Genomic DNA, 17,653 nt, shown 5'->3' with positions numbered 1-17,653 from the left:
ATTTCAGCCTCTGTCTTCTTTTCCCAATTGCCGCACCGGAAACAGGGGCACCAGGTTTTCTTTTGGCCATTTGCAAATGCGGCTTGCACAAACCCCTTAGTTTTTGTGAACCATTCAGCGCTCCATTTGTTCTGACCAGTGTGACCGGTATACATCCAAGCACGGTCACTCATCTTGACTTTCAGAGCTACTGGACACACAACAATTATATATGTAATTCACCATGTATATATTCATTAGTTGATCTACTTTGTCAATTTTATTACGTCCATGCAACCTACACTCTAATAGGTAATGATAGGTCCTAATCCCACCCGTGTATGTGTAGATTGGGTTCATTTTCCCATGCTATGCTCCGGATCCGACGCAAAATTTCGGCAGCACCTCCCCGCTGTTCTCCTGATACACGTCTCTGCAATAAACAGAGAGGATGTGTACCCGGAGAACAACAGGGGAGGCACTGACGAAATATATGCGTCGGATCCGGAGCAAAGCATATGGGAAAACGAACCCAATCTACACATACTCGGGCTGTCCATGGATAGCGTTGGACAATTCGAAAGAATCAAGGTTATAAATATGCAAATGCATGCATATTTATAACTATGACGCTTTCGAACGGGAGACACATATTGGTTACGCATACTGATGATTCAAGACACATATATAGCTAGCTATCAAGTTTCATCGGAATAGATCAAATAATTAATGGGGGAGGAGGACTTGTCATTTGTGCTCACCCACGAACGAAGGGGCAGAGCTCGTCAAACGCACGGCGAGGTCGTCGAACACCAAACCTCGCAGCGATGAAACAACTGCACATTTAAAACTACACGATCAACACAATTATATATGATGTTTTTCATAACAAAATCGAAAAATATATGACCTAACTAATAATTCACAAATATATGACCCCGTCGGCCTCTAGAAGGCCAAAGAACACCTTTTCAGGAGGTGTCGGGGTCGGGGTGTCCTGTCGGTGTCGGGGTGCCATGTCGGGGTCGGGGTGATGTTTCGGGATCGGGGGGTCGGGGTGTCGTGTCGATGTCGGGGTAGTGCCGTGTCGGTGTCGGGGTGTTGTTTCGGGGTCGTGGTGTGGTGTCGGGGTCAGGGTGTCGTGTCAGGCTCGGGGTCAGGGTGTCGGGTCAGGCTCGAGGGGTCAGGGTTTCGGGGTCGGGGTGTTGGGTTGGGCTCGGGGTGTCGGGGTCGGGGTCTCGGGGTCGGGGTCGGGTATCGGGTCAGGCCCGGTCGGGGTGGTTGCGGGGTCAGGGGTTCGGGGTCGGGGTGTCCTGTGGTGTCGGGTGCCGGTCGGGGGTGCCGTGTCGGTGTCGGGGTCGGGTGTCGGGTCAGGCGGGTGTCGGGGTCGGGGTCGGGGTGTCCGGGTGGCCGGGTCGGGGTGTCGGGGTCGGGGTGTCGGGTCTCGGGGTCGGGGTGTCTGGTCGGGGTGCCGGGTCGGGGTCAGGGTGCCGTGTCGGTGTCGGGGTAAGGGTGGGTGTGGTGTCAAGGTGTCGGTGTCGGGGTGTCGTGTCGGTGCCGGGGTCTCGGGGTCGGGGTGTCGGGTCGGGGTGCCGGGTCGGGGGTCGGGGTGTCGGGTCAGACTCGGGGTCGGGGTGTCGGGGTCGGGGTCGGGGTCGCGGTGTCGGGGTCGGGGTCGGGGTCGGGGTGTCGTGGTCGGGGTCTAGGGGTCGGGGTGTCGTGTCGGGGTGCCGGGTCGGGGTCGGGGTGCCGTGTCGGGTCGAGGTGCCATGTCGGGTCGGGGTTTTTTCCTCTTTTTTCCTTTTCTTCTTCTTCCTATTCTTCCCTTTCTTCCTTTTTTCCTTCTTCTTCTTCTTCTTCTTCTTCTTCTTCTTCCTCCTTTCCTTTTTCCTCTTCTTCTTCTCCTCCTCTCCTCTTTTTTCTTCTTCTTCTTCTTCCTCTTCTTCTTTTTTCTTCTCCTCCTCCTCCTCCTCTTCTTCCTTTCCTTTTTCCTCTTCTTCTTCTCCTCCTCTCCTCTTTTTCTCTTCTTCTTCTTCTTCTTCTTTCCTCAAACTAAACTAAACCTAAAACTAAACCTAAAACTAAAACTAAAACTAAAACTAAATCTAAACTAAACATAAATCTAAAACTAATAAAACAGAAAAAAGGAAAAAAAAACTAGATCTAAACCTAAAACTAAACTAAAACTAAACCTAAAACTAAAACTAAAACTAAATCTAAACTAAAACTAAAAAGGAAAAAACAGAAAAAATAGAAAAAAAGGAGAGGGGCTTACCTGGGGCAGGGCCGGTGGAGGAGGGGGGCAGGGCGGTGGAGGAGGCCCCCGGTGGAGGAGCTGGCCGGGGCGCGGGGGCGGCCTGGGGCGCCGGGGGGCCGGGCTCGGGGCGGTGGGGCGCGGGGCGGCGGGGGGCCGTGGCGGCGGGGCGGCGGGGGGCCGGGGCGGTGGCGAGTGGTGGGGGCGGCCGCGCGCGGCGGGCGGCGGCTCCGGCGGTGGGGTGGGAAGTGGTGGCGGGGCGCGTCGGCGAGGACAGAACAGAGAGTAACGGGCGGGGGGGTACGGGCCGTTAGGTAGTGTCCTCTTTGCCGTCCGCCCTTTTGCCTCTTTGCCGTCTGCTGGCAGACGGCAAAGAGGTGGGCCGTTATGTTTTTTTCCAAATGGGCGGGGGGTGGGGACCACCTCTCTCTTTGCCTTCTGCCAGCGGACGGCAAAGATTCTTTGCCGTCTGCTGGCCGACGGCAAAGAGCTCGCGGACGACAAAGAGCTTCTTTGCTGTCTGCCATTTCTTTGCCGTCTGCTTTTGGGTAGCTGATAGTAAAGAGCTTCTTTGCCGTCCGCTAGCTGACGGCAAAGAGCTGGCAGATGGCAAAGTAGCTGATTCCAGTAGTGATAGCCTCTTCGATGATGTGTGAGTAGTTTACCAAAGACCTTCGGGTACATAGTTATTAGCTAGATGGCTTCTTCTCTCTCTTTGGTTCTCAATACAAATTCTCCTCGATGTTCTTGGAGATCTATTCAATGTAACACTTTTTGCGGTTTGTTTGCCGAGTTCCGATGAATTGTGGGTTTATGATCAAGATTATGTATGAACAATATTTGATTCTTCTTTGAACTCTTATATGCATGATTTGATATCTTTGCAAGTCTCTTCGAATTTTCGGTCTAGTTTGGCCTACTAGATTGATCTTTCTTGCAATGGGAGAAGTGGTTAGCTTTGGGTTCAATCTTGTGGTGCTCGATCCTAGTGACAGAAAGGGAACCGACACGTATTGTATTGTTGCCATCGAGGATAAAAAGATGGGGTTTATATCATATTGCTTGAGTTTATCCCTCTACATCATGTCATCTTGCCTAATGTGTTACTCTGTTCTTATGAACTTAATAATCTAGATGCATGCTGGATAGCGGTTGATGTGTGGAGTAATAGTAGTAGATGCAGAATCGTTTCGGTCTACTTGACACGGACGTGATGCCTATGTTTATGATTGTGCCTAGATATTCTCATAAATACGCGGTTTTCTATCAATTGGTCGGCAGTAATTTGTTCACCCACCATAATATATGCTATCTTGAGAGAAGCCACTAGTGAAACCTATGGCCCCCGGGTCTATTTTACATCATATTAGTTTCCCGTCAACTTGCCAATTTTTGTCACCGTTTATTTTGCAATCTTTACTTTCCAATCTATACAATAAAAATACCAAAAATATTTATCTTATTATCTTTATAAGATCTCACTTCTGCAAGTGGTCGTGAAGGGATTGACAACCCCTTTATCGCGTTGGTTGCAAGGTTCTTGATTGTTTGTGCAGGTACTAGGCGATTTGCGTGTAGTCTCCTACTGTACTGATACCTTGGTTCTCAAAAACTTTGGGAAATACTTACGCTACTTTGCTGCATCACCCTTTCCTCTTCAAGGGAAAACCAACGCATGCTCAAGAGGTAGCAATTACCTGACTGGATAGACAAGGCCGAGCAGTGTGAAGGAGGGTCGTCGACGAGGAGGTGGCACTGCAAGCACGGAGTGAAGGTTTCAACTTGGAAAGGAAAGCGGATATAGGGGAAATGTGGCTTTTCGTAAGGGGGAGGGGGCGGGGAAGTAGATATTTTCGCGGAAGTCGAAAATTTGGAATCGCTTCAGCGAAAAAACTGGCGCGCAAAGTGTCATCAGAAACGGTCCCTTATTCAGAACTGTGTACGATACGTGAACATCACAAATGATTCAGATAGCTTAACCCGTGTGTGACGAGTTTGAACGTAAAAAATTTTGGTTCGAATTTCCATGGTTACAGTGGTCATCCACGTCATTGCATAATTTGGGTACACAAAGGAGACTACAGCACAGCCACACTTCTTAATCGAGCAAGTTCAGCAATTAAACAGAGCTAGCTGACCTAAACATTACTCTAACAAATTAAAGACCGATGCTCTTAATTAAACAAAACAAAGAGTACTACTACGGCTGGTGCTCGTCGATCTCCGCCACCGCCTCCATGTCTAGCTCGCTCCCGACGGTCTCATGGGGAAGGGGCTCCATGGCATCCATCGCACCATACTCGGCAAGCATCTTGCCATCCGCATTCGCCATATCTTTGGAAAAGGCCGCCACGAGCTAGGATTGGGTGGACGCGATCTGGGCTTGGACAGGCTCCATCGTCGCAAGGTATGCGGCAGAGGAACGAACGGCTACTCGAACACTCTTGGCGATGGTCAGCTCTTCGGCCCTGGGTTGCCGACTGTTGTCGGAGAAGCTTCGTTCAATTTGTGCGGTGACCGCCAGGAGCTGGGCGTGGGCGGCCTCGACATGGTCGTGGGCGGCCTCCATCAGGGCTAAGGCCGCCGCTGCAAAATAGACAGCTGTTATGTCGTTCTTGCTAGTTGCTATGCCCGAGGCAGATGTTGTTGCCGCCACCTGAGAAGCAACAGCGGCCGTTTGGACTGCCTTTGCCGCCCGGTCGCAGATTGCGGCCGCGCTCATGCACCTTGTTAGCACGCGCATGGCAGCTGCGGCCGCACTCTCGCTGGAGTGGGCCACCGAAGTTGCCTTCATGATGCGGGTCCACGTGCCCATCTTTCACCGATGATGTTTGAACAGTGAAATGATATTTGGGGAGCGAGCTAGTGTGGTTGAGACGCCAGCTGTGGACTATAGCCGACGCACCTTCTCGCGTAAGCCATAGGCATACTATACACCGACGGTGCTCCAGAATATTTTGTGCTGCATCTCACATGGTTGGTCATAATAAACTGTGTGCAATCTACTTGATTTTTCATCTTGATTTGGATTACATAATGGGGTCACAGCGGCAATGGACGGTGTTTGAATTGCTAGACCTTTTATCTGAAGTGAACATGCAACTATATGTGTGTCGTAAAAGAATTGGAATTATTCAGGGTTCATTTGAACACTTTATAAATTAAATTGGTTTTCTAGCCATTTCAGGTGCACAATTCAAAATTAAACTACATGCACATGCTCCGGTGCACCAACATGGGTTGTAAAATCATATATGTGTCCATGGGTTTATGCTTATCTCCCATGCAAGAAATGGGGATGAAATTCGAACACCACGGCACCGTGGCTCTCCGACAACCATCGACGTACTTGCTTTTGTAATTCTAGTAAATCCAAAATTCGTCCGAAATTCATGAAACTTGGCATACTATCATGGAGCGGCAACAACATGCCGTGGTAAATTTTTTTTCCCCATTTGGGGCAGGTTTGGGTATAAGCTTCTCATAAACCAGAGCTTCTCACAACATGTGTGATGGTTTCGGTAGGGAACGTTTCACCTTTCTGGACGAAACGATATCCGTTGCCTCTTCTCGATTTCAATTTTTTTCCTAGTGTCAACATAGAACAACAGGAGTGTTGTGTCAATTTTTGGAATTTCTCGGGGTTCGCTTGGACATTTTTATACATTAACTGAGTTTTCTATGCATTCATGTGCATAAATTCAAATTTGAACTATAGGCACATGCTCTAATGCATATAAATTAGTTGAAAATTCAAATCCGTATCCTTGGTTGCCTACTTAGGTCCCATGCAAGAAATGGGAATGAATGTCAAACACCCTGCCACCATGAATCGGCCACAAACATTGAGATACCTGATTTGTAAATTCTAGTAAATCCAAAACTCGTATGAAATTCATGAAACTTGGCATGCTATCATGGAGCGGCATCAACATGCCGTGGTAAATTTTTTGTCCCATTTGGGGAAGGTTTGGGTATATGCTTCTCACAAACCAAAGCTTCTCACAACAAGCGTGATGGTTTTGGTAGGGAACATCCCACCTTTGGGGAAGAAATGATATCCATTGCCTCTTATTGCTTCGAAAAAATTTCTCGTGTCAACATAGAACAACAGGAGTGTTGTGTCAATTTTTGTGATTTTTGGGGTTCATTTGGACATTTTTATGCATTAACTGAGTTTTCAATGCATTTATGTGCATAATTCAAATTTTAACTACATGCAGATGCTCCAGTGCATATAAATTGGTTGAAAAATCAAATATGTGTCCTTGGGTGCATGATTAGGTCCCATGCAAGAAATGGGAATGAATTTCAAACACCAGGGCACTGTTGATTGCCGGCAAAACATTGAGGTGCATGGCTTTTAAATTCTATTAAATCCAAAACTCGTTTGAAATTCATGAAACTTGGCATCCTATCATGGAGCGGCATCAACATGTCGTGGTAAAATTTTTGTCCCATTTGGGGCAGGTTTGGGTATATGCTTCTCACAAAACATAGCTTCTCACAACAAGCCTGATGGTTTCAGTAGGGAACATCCCACCTTTGGGGACGAAACGATATCCATTGCCTCTTATTGCTTTCAATTTTTTTCTCATGTCAACATAGAACAACAGGAGTGTTGTGTCAATTTTTTGATTTTTCGGGGTTCGTTTGGACATTTTTATGCATTAACAGAGTTTTCAATGCATGTATGTGCATAATTCAAATTTGAACGACATGCACATGCTCTAGTGCATATAAATTGGTTGAAAAATCAAATCTGTGTCCTTGGGTGCATCCTTAGGTCCCATGCAAGAAATGAGAATGAATTTCAAACACGAGGGCACCATTGATTGCCGGCAAAACATTGAGATACCAAGTTTTCAAATTCTAGTAAATCCAAAACTCGTCTGAAATTCATGAAACTTGGCATTCCTTCATGGAGCGGCATCAACATGCCATGGTAAAAATTTTATCCCATTTGGGGCAGGTTTGGGTATATGCTTCTCACAAACCAGAGCTTCTCACAACAATCATGATGGTTTCGGTAGGGAACGTCCCACCTTTGGGGACGAAACGATATCCATTGCCTCTTATTTCTTACAAAATTTTTCTCATGTCAACATAGAACAACAGGAGTGTTGTGTCAATTTTTGTGATTTTTCAGGGTTTGTTTGGACATTTTTATGCATTAACTGAGTTTTCAATGCATTTATGTGCATAATTCTAATTTGAACTACATGCACATGCTCCAGTGCATATACATTGGTTGAAAAATCAAATTTGTGTGCTTGGGGTGCATGCTTAGGTCCCATGCAAGAAATGGGAATGAATTTCAAACACCAGGGTTGGCAAAACATTGAGATGCCTGGTTTTTAAATTCTAGTAAATCCAAAACTTGACTGAAATTCATGAAACTTGGCATGCTACCATGGAGCGGATCAACATGCTGTGGTAAAAGTTTTGTCCCATTTGGGGCAGGTTTGGGGATATGCTTCTCACAAACCAGAGCTTTTCACAACAAGCATGATGGTTTCGGTAGGGAACGTACATCCCACCTTTGGGGATGAAACAATATCCATTGCCTCTTATTGCTTTCAAATTTTTTTCTTGTGTCAACATAGAACAACAGGAGTGTTGTGTCATTTTTTGTGATTCTTTGGGGTTTGTTTGGACATTTTTATGCATTAACTGAGTTTTCAACGCATTTATGTGCATAATTCAAATTTGAACTACATGCACATGCTCGAGTGCATATAAATTGGTTGAAAAATAAAATCTGTGTCCTTGGGTGCCCTTTGACTTCCATGGTCGCCCACCTTCCTCTCCGTGCATGCGCCCGCCTCAGCGGCATGGGACGCCGCCGTCAAACACTACCTCTCAGCGCCGCCAGCTGCCGTCCTCCCACGCCCCGCCCGTCGACCCCGGGACGACATGATGCAAAGTGAGAGCTGGATTTGTGCATCTCTTCAACGCAAACGGGTCTTTTGGATGACCCGTGTGCAACCACTTACAAACAATTTGGTGCGATTTGCATCTGTCATATTGGGTATGTTACCATTTGTCAAACTGGAAAGATTGACATTTGTTGATCTAATAACATTGCCATTTGTTAACCTTGTAACACTGTGATTTGTCAAAATATGAAGCTAAAAATCACAAGCAGTATCTAATTTTTGCAACTAAAATTCAGTAATTAAGCCTAGATTTCATTCATAGATTAAGTAGTCGTTCTTAATTTATACAAACAGTTCAACTCGATAGTTGAACCGACCAAACTTTTCTCCAATTGTTGCCAACCACATACTGAAATAGCTAGTTCAACTATATATACTAGCTAATTTTAAGTATGTTGTACAGTTCCACCACATCTATAGTCAGATGAACTGAACAAAATAGCCCCTAAATACTACTACTAATGCAGAGGGGCTTTGTACTACTTCCGGCTGCCTCTCCTCCGCCGAGCACGCTCAGTAAGAGGCGGAGGAGGAGGAGCCTACCGACGAGCTGGGCAACGGCAATACAGTGCCTGCCGCTGTTGCAGTTTTAGCGACTCTCACCTCGAACTCCCTCTGCCGCTCCAGACGACCCCTCTTGAAGCAGTGATTCTCCTCATAGATCTCCCGATTCCTCGCCTCTGAGGCAGCGTGTGCCGCGGCCACGACGGCGGTAATGATCTTTGCATGCTCGACGAGGCACCACTCCTTCTCCCGTAGGAACTCGGTGTAGCGCGCAAGGTCGCTGACGCACGTGCGGGCATCCCCCTCCGCCTCCCGCCGTCGGGCGGCGGTGGCGGAGCGGGTGATGACCCCGGCGATCGATGGTGGGCTGGCGGCCACGGCGGCCGACAACGGGGTGGCGGCCATGACCACCACCTCCCGCCTTCGGACCGCGGTGACGGAGTGGGTGATGGCCACGGTGGCCAACAGTAGGGTGACGGCCACGACGGCCACTTCCCGCCTTTGGGCTGCGGCGGCGGAGCATACGATGGCCCTGGCTTTCGACACGGGTGTGGCGGTAACGGCGGCCGGCGATAGCTGCCGACGGGCACCGGCGGCGGAGCATGTGGTGGGTGTTCCACGCACACCCAACAGGGACGCAACGCGCACTACACTACGCCGGGGGCTGCGCCGCAGCCGTGCTGTAGCCTCCTAGCTTGAGCGGTCCTCTGATAATGGCGGAGTGGCTGAGCGACAATGATGGACCGGTGTAATTGGCGATTGTGGGCGAAGCAGATAGGATAAGCTACAGGGAGGGAGGGGAAAATGCGACGCAGGACTCGCGGGCTGTGAGGGTTTTTATTGCGGGCCGATAAGCATTGGGATTTTGGGGGATTTCACCGAGTCGGGCGGGAAGCTTACCGGGAACCTGCGAGGTTGCATGGGACAATGCTCTTTTTTTTATTTGGCCTCCCCCCTTTTTATTTGGGACAATGCTCTATTAATGATGATGATCACACTTCTATTTATTTACAAATCAATGATTACAACTCGATACTAGAACAACATATGACTCTATATGAATGCCTTCGGCGGTGTACCGGGAAGGGCAATGAATCAAGAGTGACATGTATGATAAATTATGCATGGTGGCTTTGCCACAAATACGATGTCAACAACAAGATCATGCAAGGCAATATGACAATGATGGAGCGTGTCATAAATGAAACGATGGAAAGTCGCACGACAATATATCTCGGAATGGCTATGGAAATGCCATAATAGGTAGGTATGATGGCTGTTTTGACGAAGATATAAGTGTTGGAAATATGCCCTAGAGGCAATAATAAAATGATTATTATATTTCCTTGTTCATGATAATTGTCTATTATTCATGCTATAATTGTATTATCCGGAAATCGTAATACATGTGTGAATACATAGACCACAACACGTCCCTAGTGAGCCTCTAGTTGACTAGCTTGTTGATCAAAGGATAGTCATGGTTTCCTGACTATGGACATTAGATGTCATTGATAACAGGATCACATCATTAGGAGAATGATGTGATGGACAAGACCCAATCCTAAGCTTAGCTCAAAGATCGGGTAGTTCGTTTGCTGTAGCTTTTCTGAATGTCAAGTATCATTTCCTTAGACCATGAGATTGTGCAACTCCCAGATACCGTAGGAGTTCCTTCGGTGTGCCAAACGTCACAACGTAATTGGGTGACTATAAAGGTACATTACAGGTATCTCTGAAAGTGTCTGTTGGGTTGGCACGAATCGAGACTGGGATTTGTCACTGCGTATGACGGAGAGGTATCTCTGGGCCCACCTGGTAATGCATCATCATAATGAGCTCAATGTGACCAAGGGGTTTGTCACGGGATCATGCATTACGGTACGAGTAAAGTGACTTGCCGGTAACGAGATTGAACAAGGTATTGGGATACCGACGATCGAGTCTCGGGCAAGTAACGTACCGATTGACAAAGGGAATTGAATACGGGATTGATTAAGTCCTCGACATCGTGGTTCATCCGATGAGATCATCGAGGAGCATGTGGGAGCCAACATGGGTATCCAGATCCCGCTGTTGGTTATTGACCGGAGAGGCGTCTCGGTCATGTCTGCGTGTCTCCCGAACCCGTAGGGTCTACACACTTAAGGTTCGGTGACGCTAGGGTTGTAGAGATATTAGTATGCAGTAACCCTAAAGTTGTTCGGAGTCCCGGATGAGATCCCGGACATCACGAGGAGTTCCGGAATGGTCTGGAGGTAAAGATTTATATATAGGAAGTCCAATTTCGGCCAGCGGGAAGGTTTCGGAGGTTATCGATATTGTACCGAGACCACCGGAAGGGTCTCGGGGGTCCACCGGATGGGGCCACCTATCCCGGAGGGCCCCATGGGCTGAAGTGGCGTGGGAACCAGCCCCTGATGGGCTCGTGCGCCCCACCCAAGGGCCCAAGGCGCCTAGGGTTGGAAACCCAAGGGGGCCGTTGCCCCCCGAGGGGGCATGCGCCCCCCTGGTTGGAAACCCTAAGGGGGCCGTTGCCCCCAGGGGCCGCCGCCCCCCCACCTTTAGATGGGATCTCCAAGGGGGCATGCGCCCCCAGCCCCTATATATAGTGGAAGGGAGGGAGGGCAGCCGCACCTTTGCTCTTGGCGCCTCCCTCTCCCTCTATAACACCTTTCCTCCCCGCTTGTGCTTGGCGAAGCCCTGCCGGGATCCTGCTGCATCCACCACCACGCCGTCGTGCTGCTGGATATTCATCAACCTCTCCTTCACCCTTGCTGGATCAAGAAGGAGGAGACGTCTTCCCAACCGTACGTGTGTTGAACGCGGAGGTGCTGTCCATTCGGCACTTGGTCATCGGTGATTTGGATCACGGCGAGTATGACTCCATCATCCCCGTTCACTTGAACGCTTCCGCTCGCGATCTACAAGGGTATGTAGATGCACTCCTATTCCCTCGTTGCTAGAATACTCCATAGAATGATCTTGGTGATGCGTAGAATTTTTTTAATTTCTGCTACGATCCCCAACAGTGGCATCATGAGCTAGGTCTATGCGTAGTTACTATGCACAAGTAGAACACAAAGTAGTTGTGGGCGTCGATATTGTCAATTTGCTTGCCGTTACTAGTCTTATCTTGATTCGGCGGCATCGTGGGATGAAGCGGCCCGGACCAACCTTACACGTACGCTTACGTGAGACCGGTTCCACCGACTGACCTGCACTAGTTGCATAAGGTGGCTGGCGGGTGTCTGTCTCTCCCACTTTAGTCGGATCGGATTCGATGAACAGGGTCCTTATGAAGGGTAAATAGAAATTGGCAATTCACGTTGTGGTTTTGGCGTAGGTAAGAAACGTTCTTGCTAGAAACCTATAGCAGCCACGTAAAAACTTGCAACAACAATTAGAGGACGTCTAACTTGTTTTTGCAGCAAGTGTTTTGTGATGTGATATGGCCAAAGGTTGTGATGAATGATGAATGATATATGTGATGTATGAGATTGATCATGTTCTTGTAATAGGAATCACGACTTGCATCGATGCGTATGACAACCGGCAGGAGCCATAGGAGTTGTCTTTATTTATTTATGACCTGCGTGTCAACATAAACGTCATGTAATTACTTTACTTTATTTCTAAAGCGTTAGCCATAGTAGTAGAAGTAACAGATGACGAGACAACTTCAAGAAGACACGATGATGGAGATCATGATGATGGAGATCATGGTGTCATGCCGGTGACAACGATGATCATGGATCCCCGAAGATGGAGATCAAAGGAGCAAATGATATTGGCCATATCATGTCACTATTTGATTGCATGTGATGTTTATCATGTTTTACATCTTATTTGCTTAGAACGACGGTAGCTTAAATAAGATGATCCCTCGTCATAATTTCAAGAAAGTGTTCCCCCTAACTATGCACCGTTGCGAAGGTTTGTTGTTTCGAAGCACCACGTGATGATCGGGTGTGATAGATTCTAACGTTCGAATACAATGGGTGTAAGACAGATTTACACACGCAATACACTTAGGTTGACTTGACGAGCCTAGCATGTACAGACATGGCCTCGGAACACAGAAGACCGAAAGGTCGAGCATGAGTTGTATAGAAGATATGATCAACATGAAGATGTTCACCGATGTTGACTAGTCCGTCTCACGTGATGATCGGACACGGACTAGTTAACTCAGATCATGTTATACTTAGATGACTGGAGGGATGTCTATCTGAGTGGGAGTTCATTTAATAATTTGATTAGATGAACTTAATTATCATGAACTTAGTCTAAAATATTTACAATATGTCTTGTAGATCAAATGGCCCACGTTGTCCTCAACTTCAACGCGTTCCTAGAGAAAACCAAGCTGAAAGACGATGGCAGCAACTATACGGACTGGGTCCGGAACCTGAGGATCATCCTCATAGCTGCCAAGAAAGATTATGTCCTAGAAGCACCGCTAGGTGACGCACCCGTCCCACAGAACCAAGACATTATGAATGCTTGGCAGACACGTGCTGATGATTACTCCCTCCTTCAGTGCGGCATGCTTTACAGCTTAGAACCGGGGCTCCAAAAGCGTTTTGAGAGACACAGAGCATATGAAATGTTCGAAGAGCTGAAAATGGTTTTTCAAGCTCATGCCCGGGTCGAGAGATATGAAGTCTCCGACAAGTTCTTCAGCTGTAAGATCGAGGAAAATAGTTCTGTCAGCAAGCACATACTCAAAATGTCTGGGTTGCATAACCGCTTGACTCAGCTGAGAGTTAATCTCCCGGATGACGTGGTCATTGACAGAATCCTTCAGTCGCTTCCATCGAGCTACAAGAGCTTTGTGATGAACTTCAATATGCAGGGGATGGAAAAGACCATTCCTGGAGTATTTGCAATGCTGAAATCAGCAGAGGTAGAAGTAAAAAAGGAACATCAAGTGTTGATGGTGAATAAAACCACTAAGTTCAAGAAAGGCAAGGGTAAGAAGAACTTCAAGAACGACGACAAGGGAGTTGCCGCGCCTGCTAAGCAAGCTGCTGGGAAGAAGCCAAAGAATGGACCCAAGCCCAAGACTGAGTGTTTTTATTGCAAGGGAAGTGGTCATTGGAAGCGGAACTGCCCCAAATACTTAGCGGACAAGAAGGCCGGCATCACGAAAGGTATATGTGATATACATGTAATTGATGTGTACCTTACCAGTACTCGTAGTAGCTCTTGGGTATTTGATACCGGTGCACTTGCTCACATTTGTAACTCAAAGCAGGAGCTGCGGAATAAACAGAGACTGGCGAAGGACGAGGTTACGATGCGCGTCGGGAATGGTTCCAAGGTCGATGTGATCGCCGTCGGCACGCTACCTCTACATTTACCTACGGGATTAGTTTTAAACCTCAATAATTGTTATTTAGTGCCAGCTTTGAGCATGAACATTGTATCAGGATCTCGTTTAATACGAGATGGCTACTCATTTAAATCCGAGAATAATGGTTGTTCTATTTATATGAGAGATATGTTTTTTGGTCATGCTCCGATGGTGAATGGTTTATTCTTAATGAATCTCGAGCGTAATGCTACACATATTCATAGTGTGAATACCAAAAGATGTAAGGTTGATAATGATAGTCCCACATACTTTTGGCACTGCCGCCTTGGTCACATAGGTGTCAAACGCATAAAGAAGCTCCATGCAGATGGACTTTTAGAGTCTGTTGATTACGAATCATTTGACACGTGCGAACCATGCCTCATTGGTAAGATGACCAAGACTCCGTTCTCAGGATCAATGGAGCGAGCAACCAACTTATTGGAAATCATACATACTGATGTGTGCGGTCCAATGAGTGTTGAGGCTCGCGGTGGCAATCGTAATGTTCTCACCCTCACTAATGACTTGAGTAGATATGGGTATGTCTACTTAATGAAACACAAGTCTGAGACCTTTGAAAAGTTCAAGGAATTTAAGAGTGAGGTTGAGAATCAATGTGACAGGACAATCAAGTTCTTGCGATCAGATCGTGGGGAAGAATACTTGAGTCACGAATTTGGCACACACTTAAGAAAATGTGGAATAGTTTCACAACTCACGCCGCCTGGAACACCTCAGCGTAATGGTGTGTCCGAACGTCGTAATCGCACTCTATTAGATATGGTGCGATCTATGATGTCTCTTACCGATTTACCGCTATCATTTTGGGGCTATGCTTTAGAGACTGCCGCATTCACTTTAAATAGGGCTCCGTCGAAATCCATTGAGACGACACCGTATGAATTATGGTTTGGGAAGAAACCTAAGCTGTCGTTTCTAAAAGTTTGGGGATGCGATGCTTATGTCAAGAAACTTCAACCTGAAAAGCTCGAACCCAAGTCGGAAAAATGCGTCTTCATAGGATACCCTAAGGAAACCATTGGGTATACCTTCTACCTCAGATCCGAAGGCAAGATCTTCATTGCCAAGAATGGATCCTTTCTAGAGAAGGAGTTTCTCTCGAAAGAAGTAAGTGGGAGGAAAGTAGAGCTTGATGAAGTACTGCCTCTTGAAGCAGAGAGTAGCGCAGCTCAGGAAAATGTTCCTGTGGTGCCTGCACCGATTAGAGACGAAGTTAATGATGATGATCAAGATACTTCGGATCAAGCTCCTACTGAACGTCGTAGGTCCACAAGGACACGTTCTGCACCAGAGTGGTACGGCAACCCTGTCTTGGAAATCATGTCGTTAGACAACGGTGAACCTTTGAACTATGAAGAAGCGATGGCGGGCCCAGATTCTGACAAATGGCTAGAAGCCATGAAATCCGAGATAGAATCCATGTATGAAAATAAAGTATGGACTTTGACTGACTTGCCTGAAGATCGGCGAGCCATAGAAAATAAATGGATCTTTAAGAAGAAGACAGACGCGGATGGTAATGTGACCATCTATAAGGCTCGACTTGTCGCTAAGGGTTATCGACAAGTTCAAGAGGTTGACTACGATGAGACTTTCTCACCCGTAGCGAAGCTGAAGTCCGTCCGAATCATGTTAGCAATTGCCGCATTCTATGATTATGAGATATGGCAAATGGACGTCAAAACGGCATTCCTTAACGGCTTTCTTAAGGAAAAATTGTATATGATGCAGTCGGAAGGTTTTGTCGATCCTAAGAATGCTAACAAGGTGTGCAAGCTCCAATGCTCAATCTATGGGCTGGTGCAAGCATCTCGGAGTTGGAACATTCGCTTTGATGAGATGATCAAAGCGTTTGGGTTTATGCAGACTTATGGAGAAGCCTGCGTTTACAAGAAAGTGAGTGGGAGCTCTGTAGCATTTCTCATATTATATGTGGATGACATACTGTTGATGGGAAATGATATAGAATTCTTGGAAAGCATAAAGGCCTATTTGAACAAGTGTTTTTCAATGAAGGACCTTGGAGAAGCTGCTTATATATTAGGCATCAAGATCTATAGAGATAGATCGAGACGCCTCATCGGTCTTTCACAAAGTACGTACCTTGAAAGATATTGAAGAAGTTCAATATGGATCAGTCCAAGAAGGGGTTCTTGCCTGTATTGCAAGGTGTGCGATTGAGCACGGCTCAATGCCCGACCACGGCAGAAGATATAGAAGAGATGAGTGTCATCCCCTATGCCTCAGCCATAGGGTCTATTATGTATGCCATGCTGTGTAGCAGACCTGATGTAAACCTTGCCGTAAGTTTGGTAGGTAGGTACCAAAGTAATCCCGGCACGGAACACTGGATAGCGGTCAAAAACATCCTGAAGTACCTGAAAAGGACCAAGGATATGTTTCTCGTTTACGGAGGTGGCGAAGAGCTCGTCGTAAAGGGTTACGTCGATGCTAGCTTTGACACATATCTGGATGACTCTAAGTCACAAACCGGATACGTGTATATATTGAATGGTGGGGCAGTAAGCTGGTGCAGTTGCAAGCAAAGCGTCGTGGCGGGATCTACATGTGAAGCAGAATACATGGCAGCCTCGGAGGCAGCACAAGAAGCAATCTGGGTGAAGGAGTTCATCACCGACCTAGGAGTCATACCCAATGCGTCGGGGCCGATGACTCTCTTTTGTGACAACACTGGAGCTATTGCCCTTGCCAAGGAGCCCAGGTTTCACAGGAAGACCAGGCATATCAAGCGTCGCTTCAACTCCATTCATGAAAGTGTTCAAAATGGAGACATAGAAATTTGTAAAGTACATACTAAAAGTGCGTTATATCGACTAGAAGGGGGGTGAATAGGCGATTTTTATGAAAGTCTTCAAAACGTGGAAGTTATGAAGACAAACAGTAGAGATATGCCTATTACTATGTAGCGGAAGGTAGACTACACTAGGCAAGCCATGGTCAAGTATCAACAAAGTGAAAGCACAGTGACAAATAGCTGTAGTGTAATAAGGATCAGGTAGGAAGATGTTATGAAGCCAAATAGATCATTCACTCATGTTGTGAAGACAAAAGATAGAACAGACATGCAATGACTTCACAATGAGTAATCAGTAAGTAAAAGGAAGTGAAGATGAAACCAGTGACTCGTTGAAGACAATGATGTGTTGGACCAGTTCCAGTTGCTGTGACAACTGTACGTATGGTTGGAGCGGCTAGGTATTTAAACCTTAGGACACACAGTCCTGGACACCCAGTCCTGAACACGCAGCTCAGGACACCAAGTCCTCACCGTATTCTCCTTGAGCTAAGGTCACATAGTCCTCGCCCAATCACTCTGGTATGTCTTCAAGGTAGAGTCCCAAACCTTCACAGACTTCGTTCACTAGCAATCCACAATGTCTCTTGGATGCTCTGAACGCGACGCCTAACCGTCTGGAGGATGCACAGTCCTCAAGTGTAATAAGTCTTCAGATCACACAGACAAGAAGACTTAAGTGATGCCCAATTCTCTCTGGCTCTGGTGGTTAGGTTTTTTATCCTCGCAAGGAATTCTCTCTCAAAGTCTTCGAGGTGGGTTGCTCTCAAACGACAAAA

This window comes from Triticum urartu, chromosome 7 (genome assembly GCF_003073215.2).
Source record: "Triticum urartu cultivar G1812 chromosome 7, Tu2.1, whole genome shotgun sequence".
NCBI classification, from domain to species: Eukaryota; Viridiplantae; Streptophyta; class Magnoliopsida; order Poales; family Poaceae; genus Triticum; species Triticum urartu.
This window is presented reverse-complemented; position numbering follows the sequence as displayed.